Source organism: Nothobranchius furzeri, chromosome 6 (assembly GCF_043380555.1).
Source record: "Nothobranchius furzeri strain GRZ-AD chromosome 6, NfurGRZ-RIMD1, whole genome shotgun sequence".
In the NCBI taxonomy this organism is placed as follows: domain Eukaryota; kingdom Metazoa; phylum Chordata; class Actinopteri; order Cyprinodontiformes; family Nothobranchiidae; genus Nothobranchius; species Nothobranchius furzeri.
The window spans coordinates 34,988,138-35,009,190 of record NC_091746.1 but is presented as its reverse complement, the minus strand read 5'-3'; the positions used below and the strand labels follow the sequence as shown (position 1 = coordinate 35,009,190).

The 21,053-nt window shown below is 41.8% G+C and overlaps 1 protein-coding gene across 2 annotated transcripts in view; it reads right to left on the bottom strand.

Moving 5' to 3' along the window:
• The window catches only part of gfra2b (GDNF family receptor alpha 2b), a 303,407-nt gene that overhangs the window by 76,673 nt on the left and 205,681 nt on the right, over nt 1-21,053 (bottom strand). The window lies entirely within an intron of this gene.

Genomic DNA, 21,053 nt, shown 5'->3' with positions numbered 1-21,053 from the left:
TGTACTTTTTTTTTGTATTTCAGGAGGTGGAATTCTGGAAAAAAATTTATACTTGTCAAAATAAATAAATACATAAAATACAAGACAGCAAACTTTTTAAATCTTATAAGAAATCCCAGCACCCCCATCATGTGATGATGTGTGTTTGTGTTGCTACATACAAATCAGAAACAATACTTATGTAATCTGTAGGAAATGGCCCTCTAAGACCTTCAGCAGGGTCAACAATAGAGCTTTACTTTAATACACTTGTTGGATTTTCCCAGCAGGACACCTATGGCAAATAGAAGAATTTATGTGTATCAGGTCCCTCATGACCCCCATCAAATGGTGAACGCTCGCTGTAATGACATGCAAACACTCACACACCCTGTGCACTGAGGCACGCCAAGCTAAACTGCTTTTTCAAACCCAGCGGCAATGACGCAGACTGCAGCAGATGAGTGGTGTTTTAAGGCGAGGGAGCCAATCTAGTGATGGCAGCGCTCCATTACATGGTCAGTGAGGTGATGTGGTGGCATGATGGAAATAGCTGCCTCTTTGCTGTAGGTCACAGAGGACACCGTCAACGCAGACGTCCCGCTTACTTACTCTCAGTGTGTGTTTGTGTATAGGTTTACACAAAAACATCCCCCGATTCATCTCATTTCCTCTGTGCTCGTCAAAAAGCATCCCGTTGGCTTACAGCAGAGATGAGGAGTGGTGGATCAATTTTTAAAGGGAGGAATGAAGGTGAGGTAACCCTGCAGAGATGAAGCAGAACACAGTAGATGACGGGGGCGACCAAGGGCAAGCTGCTTTGATGCTGAGCAAGAGAGGCAACCAGCAGCTCATAAGCCATGCAAATATGTAAATATGCAAATGAGCGTCCCACTCAGGGACTGTTAATTAAAGAGATTATCAAGTCAAAACAAAGGAGCTAATCACCAAACCAAACAGATGCACACACACACTCAACACACACAAGAAAACAAGGTTAAACACATCATCACAGTGAAGAAGCATCAGATCCATGGCTGTGTAATGATGCCATCAGTCAAAAAGCAACATGCTTCCTGCTGCTCGTCCTCAATCTTAAAACAAACTAAACATTTATTACTTATTGGGACAACACAATCAGCTTTAAATGCCACAGCTTTGTTTTCCCCTACAGCCATGTTTTCAATGAGGGTCACACGTAAAAGCGTGACAACTCACTTTGCTCTCACAAAGCAGTTACTAGACTGAGGACGGCCATAATTAAAGGTCACATTAATCAGATTTTCAGACACTGTCCTTTTCTCAGCTACTGTCTCTCAATAGTTAGACAGGACATTTTATCCTGCACAAAGGAAGCAGTGACTGTGCTTCAGTTATCCCTGATAATGATGTGGGAGTGCTACAGACTCAAGGTAATCAGCAGACACTTCAAGCAGCTCCTTTAGCAATGTGGACAGATGGAGCAAAGAACAAAAATCCATTCAATTAAATCAACCAACTCACAAAAAATGCAGTTTGTCATTTTAAAACCAAGTGCTGAAATTCTTTCTCTCAGGCTGTTAACTCTGCTCGGCTCTGGCTGGTTCATTATAACTAGTTCCACTCTGGGACCTCAAACAACTGTTTGTTATTGATCTACTCTCTCTGTGTTTCTCACCAAGCAGCGAGAAAGAGACATACGTGTCATTTGAGCCAGGGATACCAGGGACATGTCCCCACCATATGACGTGCTCAGTGGATGTCTCAGACCATGGCGAAAAGAGGAGGAGGTGCTGGAAATACCATCGTGGGAGGACAAACCCCTACATGGGATGTACCACTGACAGACTGAAGTGTCTGATATCAAGAAATCCTACCAAAGAAAAGAGCTGGTCTGAAGGACAGCACAGTGGCACTCATCATGGCTGCACAGGAACAGGCCCTGAACACCAGAGCAACAGCGGCCAAGATCTACCACACCAGACAAGACCCAAGGTGTAGGCCATGCAAAGAGGCTCCTGAGACAGTCCACCACATAACTGCAGGATGTAAGATGCTGGCGGGGAAAGCATACATGGAACGCCACAATCAAGTGGCTGGCATCGTGTACAGAAACATCGGTGTAAAGTATGGACTAGAAGCCCCAAGGTCAAAGTGGGTAACACCCTCTAAGGTGGTTGAGAACGAAAGAGCTGAGCTCCTGTGGGAGTTCCAGATCCAGACTGACAAAATGGTGATGGCGAACCAACAAACCAAGGACAGTTGTGTTGATGTGGCGATACCAAGTAATGCAACATCAGGAAAAAATAAGAAACTAGAGAAGTATCAGGGCCTCAAAAAAAGAACTTCAGAATGTCTCAGTGTGAAGACATTGGTGAGGCCCATGGTCATCGGGGCACTAACCCCGAAACTGGAGGAGTGACTAAAGCAGATTCCAGGAAGAACATCAGACATCTCAGTCCAGAAAAGTGCAGTTGGGCAGTGGAGCCGCCTTGCGTCTTTCAGTGAAGTCCCATCTGAAAGGGCACCTGTGACTCTGTTATGCTACTTCATATTTTCACTTGCAGTCAATCTGATTATATAGATCACTAGCAGAATTGGGATCACTACTGAACAATTTTAAGGATGTTTTTACTCACAATGCTAGTTGGATTATTCACTTACTGTGTTTTCCGCTAAGCTAAAGCTAAAGGAGTTCAGCTGGAGAATGGATGTTTCTCAATGCCAAGGAACCTCGCCTTGATGTCTTGGTCCTGCCACGGTTGCTTAGGAGATATATCATCAGGAGCCACCAAGGCGTGTTCCAATGTTCATGTTCTACAGAGGACTCTCTCTCTGTTTGTTAGCCGTTTAGCTAGCTGAGCAAGGATACACGGGAGGTGCCTTGTAGCCTCGCCATGGTGAAAAATTTCCCAGAATACAGTGCGGTATTTCAAAAGGATGGAGGATCAGAAGCCGGCAGCTACTTCAGGGGCAAATTTCAAGTTTAAATGTGATCCAACCAATTGTCGATCAGGTTGATATCTAAAATGTTTTTTATATCCAAAGAAGTTATCTATGGTTGGTTAGTTAGCTTAGTAGTTGCAGCTTTGGTGGCTAGCGGGTAGTAGCTCACTTATATATTTAATTTAACAAATATATACACAATTAAAAAAGTGAAAGCCTCATTATATATTTATATTGAAACGTATACGTATAAAATATAAAGTTACGTCCCATGTCACGTGATGCAAGTCTGTTCCATTTAACCGTTTTCTTTGACCAAGGAAGGACAGTGTCCTCGTAAGCAAGGCACCTGGCCTTGCAGGACATCGCCTTGCGAGGCCAGGTGCCTTGACATTGAGAAACACACAATGACTGGACTGGTTGCAAATTGTTTTCTCCCACTTATCTAACGCTAGGAAAATGTGTCAACAAAATTTCGTTTTCGTGTGGAATATGCCTTTAAATCCAACACCACTTATGATCCCAACAACATAAATATAAACTGTCAATTCTGTAGCTTTCAGCCTAAAGTAATTCTATGAATAAAAATATTTTACAATAATCCTGGCTCCATATTGAATTTGAACTTATTTATTTATTTGGTACAAGTAACAACTGCATCCAGTTGACCTATGTATCCAAGAGGGTGTAGGCAGATGTTTGAACTATATGCAGGTCCGCATGTTTGCTTTGTGAAGGACAAAAGCAAACTTTCACAGTATCCTGTCTGAGCTGAATTAGTGCAAACTCATCATGCCTGTTGTATTTTTATGATGGTTGATGTAATCTTTTACTTCTACTCCAACACTACACCTTTGGGATTTCCTCCTGATTTCCTCCGGGACCAATCTGACTGAGCAGAGATGGCATTTTGGAACAGATGGTATTGTATGCATATAAACACAATGCCGATGGTTGCATCTCCCAAATGCAAAGCATAAAAAATATTGGAAAGGCCATAAATTGGCCTGGTGGGGTTCGGATCCTTGGGCTCTGTTAGGTTTCCGCCATGGATGGGCACCCTTGGGTCCCGAGCTGCTGAATTCCGAGCGGGCCTGGGGGCTTGCAGGTTTTATCTCCTGGGCCTCTGGCACGGCTGCTGGTTGAGGGTTGATGTTGGAAGTGGGGTTGATATTTCAAGTTCTGTTTTATCTTATTGCCACATATTTAAAAGTATATAAAAAGTAAAATAAATAAAAAAATAAAAACAATAAAAGGAAAACATTTTTGAATTCTGGAGTTTTTTTTATGAAAAAGTTTGTGTGCTCAAACTTTTCTCAGGTTTTGCTACCTGTGGAAATTTACTAGAGGTATGATTTCCACTTTAATGAAAATTAACTGTAAGTGTGACTGAACTTCTATTTGAAATGCAAATAATGTTATTTAAAAAAAATCAAGCCCTTTCATAACTCTCTGCGGGTTCCTTGTTCATTACTTGTGGCAGACTGTATTTAATTACTCTTTGTGTCAGTCAGGCCCGCTCCCCCTACAGCCACTTTCTGCTGGCTCAGTGGGGGACAAGACACCTTCTGAGACCACGAGGACCCAGAGGGCCTGCAGGATTTATGAAGCTCTCAGCTCTCTGCTTTCTGTCTGAGGTTAATGGAGGCTAAAAGGAAGTGAGCAAGCGTACTTTGGGTTCTCTTTTACAGGCAATCAAACATGAGTCATGTTTCATATTGAGGAGAAGCTGCTGCCTGCCACAGGCATTGTTGTCGAACTGAGCCAGCGGACACATGGGGGTTTTGTGAAGACTAAATTGTCCCTTTCTTGCTGTCCTCTGCATGGGGATTATTTCCTGCATCTTTTCATCTGCTCTTGAAATCCTCTACATTCCTTTCAAGTGACATGATTTTAGTGAAAACCATCACAAATCACGGACCATGATGAAGCAGCTTTACAACAGTGGTGAGGTGGTCACTTTCCAATCTGCCTAAGCAGACACACATCATGATGCGAGTGGCAATGGAAGGCAGATAGGCAAGGGAAGCTGCAAGAGAGGATCTGGTTGAATTAAACATAAATATCACCAAGGCTGAAAGGAAGACTATAATTAAACAGAAAATGAAGGCAAGATGGCAAAAGCAGTGAGAGGAGGAAATGAAAAGGACATGGTGTTAATCTGTCCAGAGGAAGATGGGAGAGACGAGAAGAACAAGGAGGACCAGGAGAGGAGACCATCATATACTGACTCAGATTTGGGTACAGGGATTAAACAGTACGCTAGCAATTTGGAGGAAACATCGGTAAGGTAAGTGTGGCCAATACAAAACCATAGTCCATGGCCATGTGCTGTTGCACTGTAAGAGGTATGAGGCAGAGGCGACAAATGATTTAAGATCAGGGGAGAATTCAGTTTAGGCGCTTTGACAAGAAGTTACCACTAAGGGATTCAGGCTGAGTTTTCTGGGTTTGTTTTGATTTCTGGAAATGACTTGATTATATGAGAGGACATGAAAGGACTTTTATGAGAGGATTAGAGAACTTCTTTTCTTTTTCTTGGTTTGCTTTGCTGGGCTTAAGAAATGGTGATATGAGTTAATCTGGTCCACATTCCAAACCAGGTGGTGGTGTTGTGCCAAATGTGGAACAACACGAAGTTCCACTGCAACAAAATGAAGTACAGAAGTAGGTGAAAATTTGCATCCTGCCTTTCAACATCACTGTTTCTCACACACACACACACACACACACACACACACACACACACACACACACACACACACACACACACACACACACACACACACACGCGCGCATCATGTCTACTTGAATTCAACTTCAACAGCAAAAGCGTGCATACTATCTCACAGTTCCGGGGTAACTCAAGCTCGTCTACAAGTGGCTCTGTGTAACTTTGGCTACAATCATTTCAAAACAGTGAAATCCTTTTTAAAAATGTAAGTAAAATTCAAAACAAATGTGCTATTTATCAGTTTTCATTTAAAAATTTCTACTGAATTTCCACAGCAGAATGATAAGAAAACTGCCAGTAATTTTTTAGATCCATTTATGTTTAATTTCTAATTATTTTCCACTAATATAACATCCCATAAAAAATAACCATATTCTCGCAATTTTTCTTCTTACTTTAAACATACAAGGTATTTATTCTACAATGACAACAAATCTCTAAACATTTAAGCGAAAAATTCATCACAGACCAAATTCTCTGAAAAAAGTCAGATCTAATCTTACAATTCTGACTTTTTTTCTCAGAATTCTGAGATCATAAGTAAGCCTTCTGTTTAACCTCAGCATCTTTGTAATGTGCTTTAACATGGTTTAGCCACAACCCAGCACCTCATCTGTGTTATAGTCTTTGGATTTTAACATGAACCTGTCTAATTACCGGGACTCAGAGTTTCTGCACAGTTGCCGTGACAAGGAGAAATGACAGAAACATCACAAAGACTCTGTCAAAGCAGAAACAAGTCTTTTTTTTTAACAGCACGTTCCTCACCCAGCTTGTTCAACTCATTCGTTTTGACGGTTTGGGAGAGCTCCACACGCTCCAGACCTGCGCTAAGGTCCCGCCTCCTGGTTTGATGCTAGCCAAGGCTTTCTCCACGCAGTTTATGCTGGATTTGAAGAGGAAAAGGGAGGCTGTCAAAAATGAGGGACAGTCTGGGGGTGAGAAGGGGGGCGTTCAAGAGATGGGGTTGCTAATCTGTTGCTAGGCCCAATCTTTGGATTGCTTTAGCAAACCCTAGCTAGTGCCACCCATGATTCTGCTTTTGTTTTTATTTTGCATTTAACTTTTTTATCTGTACAGCACTTTGGTTTTTATCTATTTAGTTTTCAGCTTCCCCTGAGGCTTTGCCAGCTTATTCTGGTCTGGGGGTTTACATGCCTCAGTGAGTCTAGGAGCTACATCAGCAGGAGCTCAGCCTTCAGGTGGGACACCATAATAGGACAGGCGTGGGGTCATAATATAGGATAATAAAACATTTTATTTATAAAGTGCTTTTCTATACACTCAGAGACTCTCTAAAAAGTCAAGATAAAACAGGCTATTTATCCAACAATAAAAATAAACTTAAAAATAGTTTTGAAATGAATCTTGACAAGGGTTTTTAAGGCGAAGGGGCCAGAACAGTTTTTGAGGGGTTTTGGGAGAGTGGGGGCAGAAATGGAGAAAGCGGAGTCCACCCAATTTAAGACCTTGGTCCTGTGGGGGAGGAAGAGGAGGGAGAGAGATGGAGCAGAGTGGTAGGTCCAACCCTCAATTTGGGAACTCCTGCTGTGGTCGATTTATGATGTGATGAATGAGTTTCAAGGACATAGAAGGAAAGGGAAGGTCAGTGTTTAACAAAACGCTATTCCAATCACATGACAAAAACATCCAGAGCACCTCCACCACCAGCACACGCTTTTTCCTCCTCCGTCGCCGCAGTCTGCCCCCTTCACAAATCTGTCTGCCGCTTACATATGCTAGTCTGGAACGGGCCCTGCTGTATTGTATCCACAATCATGAAGAAACAATAATAATGAAACCATCAACAGTCTGTACAATAAAAAGGATAAATATAAAACGAGGCCAGCAACAGCTTGTTTGATTTTAAAGGGACGGAACCCTGAAAAAGCTGATTCTGAAAAGAGACTGAAAAGATCAAGATGAGAGCTGGTGGGATTGTGTAATGTGATGATTTTGTTCAAAACACCTTCATGAACATGTTTCGTAAAGACCACTGACCTAAAAATAAGTAGACTGATAAAGATTACAACTTAGCCTTGTTGTTCTCCTTTCAAATTCCCCTTTAGGTAGACACTGCATTCAGACTCACTCATCTTTTAAATGTACTTACTCCTCAGTGGGGTCACAGGGAGCTGGTGTCTGGAGAAGCAGGGAACTCCCAGGACCAATCACCAGTCCATCTCAGAGCCACACAGGACACACAACCAGCTCAATCTAGGGACAATTTGGAGTCTCTAATTAACCCAATTTACACATTTTGGCCTTTGAGGAGAAAATGCAAACCCTGTGCAGATAAACCACAGCAGGGGTTCCAACCAGCAACCTTCAGACTACAAGTGGAGCCACATTGCTATCCATGTTCCACCATGCAGCCTAACTAAACAAACACAAATCTTTAAACTAGAGCATTTTCTACATGGCTAATGACACATGCATACACAATAGAAAACAAGGTGTTGCATAAACCAAAGCCTTCAGCTGGAGGTGCAATAACAAACAGGAAGGTCTTTATAAGTAAAAATGTGTACATTTACTAATAAAGGAACATATGAAGCACTTTTAGAAAGTGCTGGAATTCTTCTACAGAAAGTGGCTCACAGAAAAAAAGATTAATTAAAAGAAAATAATATATGAATTATAAAATCATGTGAACTTAACCTTTTACGTAAAACCCTATGATAAATCCCAGCCTGTAAAAAATCAGGTTAACATGAATGGGTAAATGACGACCTGCATACGTTGTAAGCATGCAGATTAACCTATATCCCAGTTTGTACACTCCCACATAAAATCAGGAATAGCTTCTGGTGATAGCTCATGAATGAATACACCTGCTAATTTGACCTGATGGTTTATTAAACCTCAAAAGAATAAATGAATGCAAGACTTACCAAATTAATAAATTATAAATAATCAGTGGTGCTTACCACTTATGAATATGTGCATTTTTAAATTCAAGTTTACTGTAGGCTGGACTCCTGAAAGAATATTGATCTAAACTAATACAAAAACAAGTTTCCAAAGAGGAAGGTATGATTTTTTTTTTATTCAAGAGCGGAAATGCTTGGAATTATAATAGTTTTTAGAGTCAACACAGAGCACTGCAGCTTAAAGCACATTAGAGCTGTCTGTGAAGAGATTCTAGATTAGAAACATGTCTTAAGATGTCCTTATTCTGGTCACTGGTACAATATAAATGGAGTCTTTCAACAAAGTAACAATTCCAAACACAGAAGAGCTACACATTTAAACACACTAACTTATTTACACCAATCAGTCACAACAATAACATCGCCCACCTGAGCTATAAACATTGACCCATCATGGCAACAATGTTACTATAGAAAGTTATGAGTCTTGGCTACCCGTTCTTCAGCATCACGGAGCCACAGCAATGGTTATCGCCAGCTCTCTCTCTCTCTCTCTCTCTCTCTCTCTCTCTCTCTCTCTCTCTCTCTCTCTCTCTCTCTCTCTCTCTCTCTCTCTCTCTCTCTCTCTCTCTCTCTCTCTCTCTCTCTCTCTCTCTCTCTACTTTGCCCTTTCAGCACCTTGGACAGCATAAGCCCGCTGCCAAGCTTGGGTGAGGAGCGTGTTTGGTCCGATTTGTTGTTTGAGTAACGACATTAGAAGAGTTTCGCTTGTTGCCATGTCTGAGTGACGCTGAGCCAAGCTGGTGCTCCTGCAGACTGCTTGACTCTGACCCCAGTTTGGTTTCGTATTTTTATACTGAGTTTGAGGCCATTAGCCATTTGCCTTTCTTAGGTGTTTGTAATTAGCTTGGTTGTCAGTTAGATGCATTTTGGTTTTAGGATTATCTCTCTGCTCATATAATTTCTGTTGATATCACTGTTTTATCTCCTGGTGTTGTCTTCTGAGACACCTTTTGTTTAATGAACCTTTTACTCCCGTAAGTGGATTTCTCCTTGTGCCTCCTCCACATGTTTATTTATTGAGTTGCCCTCTTCTGGGTTTTCATAGACCAGAAGGAGTAACATAGATCTACAGTACAAAACAACACAAGTGTTGGTTTTTACAACAATTAGTTTGGTCTACTGAATTGAAAGCATTTCAATAAGCAAAACACAAATTCAAAATTCACAAAAATAATTTGCTATTTCTGTCAGGGACTCCATCTCTCATTGGCCCAAGCGTGCCAAGTAGCACCCAGGTCCTCACTCTCGACTATGAAGAGAAATCATCTCATCCACTCCTTACTCAGTCATTGATTCATTCAATCCATGCAGAGAATTCAGAACTCCATCGCTCATCTAACCTTCGCTCATTGTTAAGGATTTTAATGCCTTAACCCTCAGGCGGGAATTTAATTTACTGCCCTCTTTTGACAAAAACGTTCATTCATAAAAGTGGTAAAAAAATATATACATTCATATTTTATTTTGATTTTGTTTCATAGATCTCTTAACCCTCCCACTGTCTTTATGGGTGACCCCGCGAGGAAAGTTGACCATTGAGCAGGATTGATGGTTTATCCCTTGAGGTCCACGTGGCAGGGGTGAGGTGGTGCTCACTCCTCACCCCTGCTACATGGACTCAAGGGATAAACCATCAACCCTGCTCAATGATCAACTTTCCTCAGGGGGTCACACCCATTAGGACAGTGGGAGGGTTAAACAAATTCAGGCCTGCACAAATTCTATAAAAACTTAAGTCATTTTGAGCATTTTAACCCTTCAAAATCTAGTTTTATTACTCAATGCCATTGCTGTGGTTAAAGGAAAAGACCAAAAATTTGTTATTTTCCAAAAAATCTATTTGCTTCCAGCCAGGTGCATAAACGTGCTAATTGTTTATGTTTTCTACACTGAAGTTCAGTAAGAACATGAAACTGTATTTTATTTACGTTTCAGAGGTCAGGTTGACATTTTGACTTAAATACAAACAGCAGAAGATCTAAAGAAATGGTTAAGGTTTCTCACCTGGGCTACTAATGGAGAAATGACAGAATTTGGAGGTGAACAGTAAACATCACAAATCTGACTACTTTTCCCCAAAATGAAACCCTAAAATCTCAGAATGCATAGCTATTTTTTGCAGATCGTACAGGATCAAAACCTGTGGTTTGAATGGAAGTCAATGGGATGTTTTAATCCTTGATAGTCATATGAGGATGACAAATTTCAAATCTGCAAAATTTTAAATTTTTTAAAAGATATTTCAATGTGACCAAGACTGATTTGTAATTAATGAGTAATCAAACTGGAATTTAAAGAGTTAAAATCCTCAAACTGATAAAACACTTTATAGGTTTGAGTAGGGCTGAAGTAATTTAACAGATCTAACAGAAAAAAGGCAAACAGATAAAATACAAAATATGAATGTATACATTTTTCTAGCCAGTTTTTTGGAGCGGAAGTTTTTGTCCTCAAAGGTCACAAGAGGGTAGTGTTTTTTTTTCTTCATAGTGTCCCCTTGGTCATTTTTCTAAGTTTCAAATAGATTTTCTAAATATGTCAAGAGAGAGGTTTTGCGACAACATTTTATATGCACAAACACTGCTACCACCACCACCACCCCCCACCCACCACCAACAAAAGGAAAAAAAACTGCACAAATGGACTAAATGTTGCCCAATGATGCCTGACGATTAAATATGGATATTTTAGTTAAGGCTTCTATGGCGTTTTAAGGATATGAATTCCCTGTTGATGATCGACATTTTCAATGGGAGTTTTGAAGGCATTAACACAACATTTTGATATTGTCACAGCCACTTTGTTCTGACTTAATCCTACTTTATGTTGAATTAACATTGTTCTCCATCATTCTTTGTGATGGTATCATTCATGTTTTCTTCTCTAGATAACCTTTTTAATGGATGACCCCTGAATCAGTCTGTCCCTGATGATTTTTCTCTCCCTCAATGGGATTAGCTCACTAAGAAAGACCTAGCTCTTCACGATTAGCAATGTTTGATCACCCAGGTAAAGAAGAAAAATGGTGTTCTTATTTTTACCATGACTGCCACTTCGCACAAGTCTTCAAATATTTACAGCTGCAGTACATTCTGGGCAAAGTGCACACCGAGGGGGATCGTTTCAGAGCTATTTGTGAGATATTTAATAACCCCTTCAAAGCAATACTTTGGACTTTTCATATTTTTAAATATTTTCTTTCAGTATGTGCTAAAATGATCCTTTACAGGGTTAATGAAATGTCACTCAGACCCCCACTGCCCTCCATGGTCAAAATATCCCACTTCAGAGTGGCGGACCACCTCCTGTTGAGCTTATAATCGATGAAGCTGATATGCCCGGTGCTTCCAGCACGTTTCCTGCATGTTTTGGATCACAGCTGATTTGTTTAATTTGGTTTTTGTTTTGATTGTTTGATTTAGTGATGATCCACTCCTGTAGACACTAATGAAGGCTGACGAGACATTTCAGCTGTTAGATTTAGGTGTTAAAAAGACTGTCTTGAGATGCAGTCCTTCAATTTCGGTGTGATTTATGGAAGGACCAAACACTGGGTGGGTTTAAGGGCAATCCTCCAGGACCAGTGGCCTGACAACTGAAGTGTCATCAGGATTTTTGCTCAATGCTCCCAGGCCCAGGCTTAAAACGTGTGATTAGAAGATAGCCAGGGCTCACACCAGTCAACAGCTATTAGAAACCTCAGCAGGGAAGCCTCAATAGCTTCTTTTCTTTTATTTTTCTGATGTCTTCTTTCTGATGTCAACTTAACTATTTTTCTCTTACAAACCTCAAACTTTATTTCATGGTCCCGGATACAGATCAAATATTTTGGGTGACAGTCTTGATGAAGTAATGGTAATGGTGAGTTCAACCCATACGTGTAAGAAAGAGACAGTAAAAAAAAAAAAGCACGTGCTCCTGCTTGACATGTAACTCAGATAAATTTGATACGTTAATTGAAAACATGCTGAACACCTCCCAGAATGCCATTCAGGTAAACGTTAAGGCATATAAATACCCCCTCATGTCCTATGAGATATTATGAGCTGCTGAGTTCATATTTGGGATGAAAGTCAGTAGTCTACCACTACATGACAACAAAGCAGCAACAGGCAGAGCTAAGCCCCACAGAGGATCACCCTGCAGAAGCAGAGCTTTGTCATGGCTTCTCTCATTCTGCTCTTAGTCTTTGTTGTCAGCAAGCAGAAGCTGCTCACCCAGCAGAGCAGGAATGGGTGATTTTACATGCATCAGCTTTTCTAGGTTTTTTGGATGAAAGTAGACTACGTTAAAAATGGCAAAATATGCAGCTGAAAGAACACAGCAGGTCACTGGAAACCTTTATCCTTAAAATCAAGCTGGGAGTTTCAGTTTTGTTGGATAGGAAAAGTTTGACCTACGGTGCTAATCTCTCTCTAAAAATACTACAGTGCTTTTCTAGAAGATTTATTCAGCAAAGTGAGACAATGGCTAATTATCTAGTCCTGCAGTACAACTGTAGTTAGAGAAGTCAACAAGATCCACTAGTTATGGATTTTCAATCAGTATTTGAACCAAATTCAAGTCATGCCCTGAAGAGTGATCTTTTGCTTTGCACATGTGTATGAAATTTGGAGCAATGCAACAGCAAATGTAGGGCAACATTTGATCTGGCTTGTTCTCTGGGTTGAGGACAGGAATACAAAACCACATATTTCTTACCTCTGCCTAAAATCACAGAATAACGCTTGCTTTACTTCTCCGTCTGCGTTGGCGCATAACCACGCCACGATGCGTCAACACAAGGGCTCTACAGCAGGCTCACAGAAAGTGACGAAGACATGTCCAATTTTTTAAAATATCTGTCGAAGGTGATGGAGAGCGCAAGCTTGTGACTGATCAGCACGCCACTGTCTTTACATTTGTCAACAGCACTGTCATTGTCTCCGCAAAAAGTAGTGCAGAACACATCTAGCAGCAGATTGAAAAACATCATGTGGAAAAAAGAAAAATGTTTTATAGTTTATAGTCTTATAAGATAAAGTTTACTCTGTTGTTGAGTTCAATCCTGATAATTATTTAGCTTTTAAAAAACAGCAGTTATGAAAACCATGTAATTTAAAAATGTTCTAATCAATGCAGGAGTTTCTCTGGAGAAAGCAAGTGAAGTTTATCCATGCAGATCACGGGATGTATTATTCCTCCAAATAGATGTGCTAACCTGCCTAGTCTAATTTAAAACGTGTTTAATCAACAATGTGACTGGAACTCTGTACCTCTGATTAACAGCTATGTTTCCATATGATATTTTTTAGATTGTTACATTTACATTGTGTCGTTGAATCAAACCTTCTCAGTGGCCTAGTGGCAGAGTGTCCGCCCAGGGGCTGGGAGATCGGGCTCAAATCAGGTCATACCAAAGACTTAACAATGGGACCCAGTGCCTCCCTGCTTACCACTCAGCATTAAGGGATTGGATTGGGGGGTTAAACCACCATATACTTTAACTTTAAGATGCATGAGAAATGACCTGGGGATCAGAATTGGCCAATATACACAATCTTTCTAACTGGTGTGATTGCGTAACTGTCCCAACTCTGATGTCCTCTCTTTTTATTGTTGACTTTGGGGGTTCTGTGAGCCTGCTGCAGCAAAGCAGCAATAAAAATAATCCAACATTTTCCAGGTTCCACATCATTCAGATAATTTTACTAACAGGGTGTTTTTTCCTGAAATAGACCATTTGACTGTCTGCTAGTTGTTGTTTAAATCAGTTTCTGTTACAGTGTGTAGCTTGCAATGCTGCCACTCGGTCCTTCTTTAAGCGTACCATAAAATCAACATTCAGCACACTGCTGCAGGCTTACAGGCAGATATTCAAAGTTGACGTGGAAGCAGACAGCTGCTTCAGAGAGGCCAGGAGGACCAATCAGCTCTGCAGGTGACAGCAACATCAGCGTGAGACGTTTCTGTGAGAGTCACTTATTGGAATCAGGTCAGGACCCAAAGAAAGGGGACTGGGATTTTGTTTTTCTCAACTATTTGTCCATTCTTGTACAAACACATTTCCTCATCTCGTTATGTTGCATCAGCTCAATAAAAAATGCCAGCTGTTTTACATTAATTAGCTTCCTGTGTATTTAAGGGACAAAGTGAAAACATTTTCATAAACAACATCCTCTCAGTCTGTAGACATTGCTTTCAACAAGCCAGACTTTGTTGTGCAGCTCTTTTTCTCTTTTCTTTGGACACCAACCATGAGGTGTTAATGAAAAGTAACTTTGCTCTTCATTCCATCACTAGCTGTGAGTGAATTTGTGATTGGTTGTACATCTCTTTTGTCTTTGTTTGGGCCTGTGATGGACTGGTGACCTGTCCAGGGTGTCCCCCGCCTCTCACTCAATAAAAGTGTGACACCAACTAACTGCAACCCTACTGAGCAATTAGGAAAGGAATCTCTAACATACTGAAATAAGCGATAACTGTTAAAAGTCTGTGACTTGTCCAGGTGTCTCAGATGAAAAGCTCTCAAGACATCAGAGTGTGAAGCAGCTGGGATGAGAATCATCAATGCTGCTGCAGGAATGTGATTTGTGGTGATTTCCTATGGAGTGTTTCTGCATTAGGATCAAAATAAAAGGTTGCAGCTTGAACTAAACAGTGGTTGTCTTAGCAAACAACATGCCAGCTCTAAAAACTCCCTTTTGCAGTTATGAGTTAGCTTACACGGCAGTTATTGACAGTAATTAGAAACTCCTCCTGGTCTTAATTTGTTGTTTTTCACTGAATCACAGAGGATAAAGGAAGGCTGGCTTTTTCTAATTGCCCCCAAAAGGCAGTGCAATAAAGTAAATGTTTCTTCACTCATCTCATTATGCTGACCACATTTCAACATGTCTCTGCTGATGGACATGACGGATAACAACAAAAGTGTGAATTGAGATCACTGAGTTGGACTCCTACACGCATGCTGCGTTTACACACTGATGAAGTGTTTGTAAAACTTTTCACTTCAGATTAAAATCAGAATCCCATTTTATTTATGTCAAGGCGTGACGCACTCTGAAGAGTTACTGAAAAAAATAAATATTTGAATTCAGCCTCCAGCTGTCAAGCAAGACTGGACTTGATCACAAAGCAGCATTGAGGAAAACCCTGAGAAGAAGGCATCAGCCCACCGACCAGCCAGTACAAAGTGATATCATGTTTATCTGCAGGTCAAATGAAAACACTTTTTACTTCCTCCAGCTTCTGCACTTCTACTGATAATACTACCACTAGAAATTATAATAATAATAAAAATAAAAAATAAATCATTTGTGAAAGATTAAACAGGTTTTAATGACATATTGATATTTATGTTTTCAATTACTTTTTTTCCTTTCCTAATCTTTCACTAATGTTCTGGTTGCAGTCTACTACAGCTTCTATTTTTCTCCAGTAAAACTTTTCTTCACTGTATTGTGGTGGATCTAGGAAAGAAAATAGAATTATGGAGCAGCAAAAGAGGGGCAATAATATTTTGAGGATAGCAAGATATTTTAGGGATTAGTATACTCTTTTCACACTACATACATAAATAAATACATATACATAGACACACACAAACATGTATCTATCCATCTATTAAATTTAGGCTGTTTATCTGGGGTCGGGTCGCGGGGGCAGTAACCTGAGCAGGGAGGCCCAGACATCCTTCTCCCTGGCTGCTTGGGCTGATGGGGAAACCCATGATAATCCCTGGCCAGCTGAGAAACATAGTCTCTCCAGCGTGTCCTGGGTCTTCCTTTAGGTCTTCTCCCAGTTGGATGTGCCCAGAAAACCTCACCAGGGAGGCGTCCAGGAGGCATCTGCTTCACACTCGGCTGCGCACCGCTCCAGTGAGAGCTGGAGATCACGTACTGATGAAGTCAAAACGACCAAATCATCTGCAAAATGCAGAGGCTCAATCCTTAAGCCACCAAAAGAGATCCCCTCAACACCTTGGCTTCACCTAGAAATCCTGCCCATAAAAGTTATGAACAGAATCAATGACAAAGGGCAGCCTTGGCGGAGTCCAACTCTCACTGGAAATTAGCTTGATTTACTGCTGGCAATGTGGACCATGCTCTGACACCAGTCATACTGGAACCTAACAGCCTGTGTCAGAGGGCCTGGTACCCCATACTCCTGATGTACCAAACATATATACACTGCTAAAGAAAGGGAACACAAAAATAAAACATTCCAAATCTGAATGAAGGAAAGTCTTCATACAGACTGATTTAACAGCATCACATATCTCCTATTATCTCACCTCCATCCCTGAAGTGTGACACTTCTCAGTTCCAGAGTGGAGGAGGAAAATGGCTAGATGAGATGTAAATGATGAATGAAAAAAGTCATTTATCATTTTAATCTATAGTCAGTCATTCACCCATTCACACTCTGGTGGTGATGAGCTACATTGTAGCCACATTTGCCCTGGGAAACACAGACAGAATCAACACCATCATTGCTTTGTCAGTCTTGATTGCATAACTTCAAAACCGACACACACACACACACACATGCTGACATGTGACATTCATGATGAATTCCAGTCTTCTTTTGTGCACATAGGGCACTTCTGTTCTATAGACTGTTCAGGCTGGAAATGCCGTTTTAGGAAAGAGGAAGTCTGCTAGGGCTGTGACACCACCTGTTGGAAGCATCCCTGCAAGTGGTATCACCATGCTCCTCTTTCTAACTCAGTGAAAAATGCTGATTGGTTAAACTGGTTAATTTTCACATCCCTAGCTGAAGAAGACCACCTATGTGCAATGAACGCTCCAGCCCCTGGCAATCCCACCATCTTTACTCCTAAAAATCCCACCAACCAGGGAAGTGGGGTTGTGTGGTGGCATCAGCTGGTGTAGGTCCAACGATGCCTGCAGTGCCCACTCACCACAGCCATGGAATACACCTCATCCACATGCACTAACACTGTATTGGAGCAGGCGGAGGGAGACTAGGGGTCTTAGCACACCTCTGTTGTCGCTTGGCTTCCATGGGCTGGAGGCTAGGAGGGGGAGCTGGCCGTCATGTTGGGGTCTGGGGTGGTGGGATGCTTTGCTCGGCGTTGAGCGGGGGAGCTGGTGGTGGGATGCTTTGCTCGGCGTTGAGCGGGGGAGCTTTCTCATCATCACCCCCAACAGAAAGGGGCAAACTCTGGGAGCATTGTCAGAATCCCAGCAAAGCTTCTAGTATTATAGTTATTTAGTTCTAGTAGCTTGGCTGTTAATATTGTAGTTAAGTGTTTTTTACATGTTATTCTCACCAACTTGATGAGTTTGAACTGGGATGGAGTTTGAACCAGGTTATGCTGGTTTGAAGAGCATTTCACAAATAAGTCCAAGCCGTTCCAGTAATTAGCCAGATCCCACCGACTGCTGCTTCCTCAAAACGCAGATTTTGGGCCCAATTTGTGGTGAGTAAGCTAAATAATTACTTTTAACAGCTTCTAAAGATCGTTCCCTACCTGTAATTTTGCAGCTATATTCGCTACATTTATAATTACAAAGTAAGCGAGACATGGACGTGGTTCACGTAATTTAGACAATCGGTCCACTCTGCCGCAGGCTCGAAGCGAGTGTTGTGTATTATAATGTCACAGACGGGTCCGGGTTAAGTTTTTGTGCCAGTTAGTAATATCAGCGCTGATGCAGAGCAGGAGGGACACTGAAGCGTAGCTCCTCCTGCAGCAGACCTGACCCGGTTCTGAACTGGTGCTGAGTCCGATTCTTATTAGAACATGTCTGATTCTCGACACTGAGTAAGCTCTGAAAGCAGTCCGATCACTCACCAGCCGTGTTATAAAGCACATATATTAGACAGTTTGTTTTGTACATGATCTAAGTTACTAAACTCCCACAGCAACATTATTGTAACGCTTTAGGCGCCGTAGATTTTTCAGTAAAATATGAATATTTAAAGGGACTTTAGGGGGTTTTGAACTTTTATGCTCGCGATTGCCCCCTCTGGCCAAAAGCGTAATGGCAGCTTCAATAGGAGGCTCGTGCACGAGGCGTGCATGCTGTACGTGCACACTTGCTGCTCTTAAAGACAACTATAAATATATTTGCTGTTTCTTTATATTTCACATAGCCTCCAAGCAGCAGTGTGTGTGACACTGGGACCATGATGGGAATTCCACCCTGAGCAGCTTCTATACTCCTGAACAGACCCAGGTGTGGTGGAGAGCTTCTGAGCAGCTTCCATCTGAATGACTCCAAATGAAGCTCCATGAACTGATCCAGGTAAAAACGTTCTAAATAATAATATTGTACTCTGTATTCTGTTTTTTTTTTCCTTACATCTCAGCCTGGCTGGTCACCACTGGAGAGGAGTAGCTTCCCAGACTCACACTAACATCCCGTTTTACCTCAGGGCCTCCTGATCTAACAGAAAAAATTGTAGCTCCATCCTTGCTCTGCTTTCCACATGTTTCTCACCATCTCTGGAAGCGACCTCCCACATCACTGGGATGTTGTATATAATATTTTATTTCTTTCAGGCTAAATGAACCCAAGAACTCTGCTGTCAGACTGACTGTTGCAGCTACAAATGGTCCAGACTAACATTAAGCCTTGCAGGTGTAGTAAAGGTGAGTTGTTTTGAATCATCATGTAATCTTCATTACAACCTTTGAGTTTTAACATCAGCATCTCCAAATCTGAGACCATGGTTCTCGACCGGAAAAGGGTGGCTTGCCAACTCCGGGTCGGGAGAGAGGTTCTACCTCAAGTGGAGGAGTTTAAGTATCTCGGGGTCTTGTTCACGAGTGAGGGTAGGAGGGATCGGGAGATCGACAGGCGGATTGGTTTGGCGTCTGCAGTGATGCGGACGCTGAGCCGATCTGTAGTGGTGAAGAGGGAGCTGAGCCAGAAAGCCAGGCTCTCGATTTACTGGTCGATCTACGTCCCAATCCTCACCTATGGTCATGAGCTTTGGGTAATGACCGAAAGAACGAGATCGCGGATGCAAGCGGCCGAAATGAGTTTCCTCTGTAGGGTGGCCGGGCTCAGCCTTACAGATAGGGCAAGGAGCTCGGACATTCTGGAGGGACTCGGAGTAGAACCGCTGCTCCTCCGGATCGAAAGGAGTCAGTTGAGGTGGCTTGGGCATCTGGTCAGGATGCCCCCTGGACACCTCCCTGGGAAGGTGTTTCAGGCATGTCCTGCCGGCAGGAGGCCCCCAGGTCGACCTAGGGCACGATGGAGAGGTTACATCTCCAATCTGGTCCAGGAACGCCTTGGGGTCCTGACGGAGGAACTGGTGGAGGTGGCCGGGGAGAGGACGGTCTGGAGGTCCCTAGTTGGGATGCTGCCCCCGCAACCTGGACCCGGATAAGCGGAGGAAGAGGATGACGAGTTTTAACATTACCTATGTTTTTGTTTCATAGCTTATTGCTACACGTGTGTTGCTACCGTGAGCTTGGAGCTACATTACATCATGACATCATGAAGGAGACTACCGATTCTGGCCCTGTGACACTTGGTGCTGACGTGTGAGCTGATTCACCTGGTAAATAACTTTCACATTAAACATTTTTTTTGCTATCAAAAGTAAATTAACCAATAACCTGCATTATTGCAGGACACTCAGCAAAATATGGATGCTACATCATGAGGCAGTCATGCGTTAATGTTCTATAAGAACACATGAAGTGAGCAACACCACAGATTATTGTGCACTGTCTTGGATTTGTTTTCTTTCTGCATCTCATCATTAGCCTGGCTGATCACCTGATAACTTCTGTCATGTGGTTATGACAGCAAGAGGATGGCCTCACACACCTGTAACCTGCTTATCAACCTGCGGTGTTGTCTCTTAACAAGAGACAACACCGCATCTCCTGTTCCTGGAAAGCCTTTAGCCATCCTTCGATGACTGAGAACCTCCATCAGCTCTGTCTCCTATCTGCCTACAATTATTATAATAAATAGTGTTTGACGAGTTCTTTGTGCTGCCAAAATGCCTCATTTTAATTCCAGTTTTTATATTTTAATAGATATTTAAAAATTGCATTAATCGAATTATCACATTGTTGCAACTTTAACTAGCTGTATTGTGATGAATATAACTAGCGCCTCACTGTTAAAAGCTCGCTTTAAACTCAAGCGTGTTTAAATATTTATGGACATGAACAAAAACAAGAAATATATAAATTGTGATTTATTTAATTAATATAACAAATAACTGTTTAGAGGAAGAAGGAATAATTCAAAGGCACATTCTTCCGGGAGCTCCTGATCTTGACGACACCACCAGAGGATCACCTACGACCAAGAGAACAGCTGGTATCAGTAAATAGCAGCGGCTAGATTCCTCACACATACTGACAGGCGCCAGCACATAACTCCAGTTATAAAATCCCTTCATTGGCTGCCCATCACTTTCAGGGTCCAATATAAAATATTGCTTTTTGTTTTCAAATCCCTCCATGGTCTTGCCCCCGTGTACCTATCTGATCTTCTTGC